This window comes from Nycticebus coucang, chromosome 1 (genome assembly GCF_027406575.1).
Source record: "Nycticebus coucang isolate mNycCou1 chromosome 1, mNycCou1.pri, whole genome shotgun sequence".
Classification (NCBI taxonomy): Eukaryota; Metazoa; Chordata; class Mammalia; order Primates; family Lorisidae; genus Nycticebus; species Nycticebus coucang.
In genome coordinates, this window is record NC_069780.1 from 183,775,939 (window position 1) to 183,778,396 (window position 2,458).

Genomic DNA, 2,458 nt, shown 5'->3' on the forward strand with positions numbered 1-2,458 from the left:
TAGTTTTAATAAATAATCTCATTTCTCTGTGCAGAAGTGAATCAACCCAGTTGGGGGGGGGAGCCTCAAACTAGAATAGCCTTATCTTATTTTGAAAAAAAGGAAACAGGTTTTTCTGCTCCTCTTCTACCCAACAGATGAACAAATGTCCCCCACCCCAAAGTTTCAAATGTTACTTCTGGCTTTGGAAGGCACATAGAGGCAGCTTTTGATGGGCTGATTCCAATCACCTATGAAGAGCAGTTGGAACCACGATGCAGGCAGCCTTCTTTGAAAATGTCTTCAAATCAACTCTCGAGAATTGTCCAGGATTATGTGCAAAGGCTCTAAGGTCCAAACAGCTTCTGCCATTTCGTCTCATGAGCTGGGTTCTGAAGCACGGAGGTAAGGACAGAGGGAGTTGCCCCACGAGGTAGGACCTCAATAACTCGAGGCTTGTCAATGATCCGGGCCGTCCGGTTTCCCTTTTCTACAATGCCAACTATCCATGCTTGCTGACCCCCTCCATACTTAGAAGATTTGATTTCAGAACAAAAGTGAACCGCCTGTTCTCTTGGCAGACAAATCAGTAATCCCCCAGAGGTTTCAGCTGAGGTTCCTTGAAGAAGCCCAAACTGCCCAGTGGCCTTGCTGATGGCAGCCATCTTGGCGATGATGGGCAGATTATGAATGACAAAGGACACGTCATTCCTTTGCTGTTTCACTAAGCTCTGAGAGTGTCCAAGAATGCCGTAGCCGGTGATGTCAGTGGCCGCATGGGCGTTGAAGGTATGCATTAAGCCAGCAGCAGTTCTGTTGAGGGTGGCCATGTTGAACATGGCCTCCTGATAGGCCAGCTCCACCTCTTCCCGGGACACCACTGTGTTCACCCTGCTCCACTTTTCAGGATTATCCAGCCACTGGTGGGCATTGACAGCCACCTGAGTTCCTAAGGGTTTGGTTAACACCAGCACATCCCCAACAACCGCACTGTCAGGCATTATGAATTCATTTGGCTGACACACCACAGTGGCGACTCCTCCGATGATAATCCAGGGGTTGACCACCGTCTGCCCACCTGTCACTGTGGTCCCTCCTTCCTCAGCAGCATCCCGAAAGCCTTTGATCATGAGAGGTGTGATCTTTTCCTGTTCCTCCTCGCTCATACGATGGCTGACACTGAGCAGCATTAACATGTTGTCACATTCGGTGATGCCCATGGCATAGAGGTCACTCAGCACGTTGGCACAAGCTATGCGCCCCATTATGTAGGGATCTTCCACCAAGGGGTAAAAGAAGTCGGTGGTCTGCACCAGCGACAGGCCCCCACGCTTCAGGGGGACGACGCAAGAGTCCAGCCCGATGCCCAGGGCAGGGAAGGCTGGGCCCGCGGCCTCCCGGGCCCCTTCTTCACGGCACCCACCTGCCAGGGGCCGCCCGAGTCCCGCCAGGAGCTGAAGCAGCGCCTCCCGCGGGACCTTGCAGCCTCAGCCCTTCCTGCCGGAGAAGCCGGTCAGCCGCCAGCTCGGGCTGAGACCCCACTCCCGAGGCTCGAAGGGCCGGTAGCTCGGAAAAGGCTGGCTGGGGGACGAGGCCAGTGGGCCCCAGAATCCCGCCCCCGCCATGGCCGCCGTCACCTCCTGGGTGGCACCTGTCGGTCGCCCGAAGCTTCTGTGATGTGCCCGCCGGCAGGCCTGGGGGAGGAGAGGAGAGGACGCTTTGAGATTCCACTGGAGCTAATGCGCTAGGTCCAGGGACACCTGCAGAGATTTTCCCTGCAAGACCCCCAATGCCCCACCAGGCCCGCATCCTTCCTCCCCGCCTCCAAAATCAGAGAGATTTTGAACACACCTGCCAGCTCTGAAAAGAAGAACCAGTATTTTAAAAGAGCCTGGATCTATATAGAAAAGAGCCAGTAAGTGTTGGAGCCAGCTCTTGGGAGAACCAGAAATTAGTAGTGAATGTTTTTAAATAAGCCTGAGAATTACAGAGCCCGCCTCCACGCCCACCTGCTCATTAAGCCTAGCAGTTGAGGATAAGATTATTTTTGTTCTGACAAGTCTGCTTCTAATACTTCAACCCACTGCCTCTTCCAGGAATCTATTTTCATTTGCTGTTATGATTTGCTGATATCTTCAGACTTTTAGAAGCATTTGGTATCATTTGCCCTCTGAAGTCTAGGCAGGCCCTTTGCATGTTCCAGGTCCACCCATACCAGGTCTCAGGACTTTTTGGAGCCAACACCATAAGGGGATTCAGGTACCCTGGATTTAGTACTTTTTCCCAGCTTGCGGCCAAGTGAGCTAAAATGCAGGACCAGAGAGGCCAGGAAGAGCAGGATTCCTAGGCCAAGGGCTAAGGAGAAGGGGACATTTGAAGCTTTTTCCAGACAAGGTAGGTAGGAGACACTTACCCAGTGGCTTTAGCAAAAACAATATTCTACCTTCTAGGGTGATTCAAAATGTCAAATACAGACAAA

The 2,458-nt window shown here is 52.2% G+C and overlaps 1 pseudogene; it reads right to left on the reverse strand.

The window, feature by feature from the left end:
* Nucleotides 1-326: 326 nt before the first annotated feature.
* Nucleotides 327-1,604, reverse strand: LOC128591488 (selenide, water dikinase 2-like; annotated as a pseudogene).
* Nucleotides 1,605-2,458: the final 854 nt, after the last annotated feature.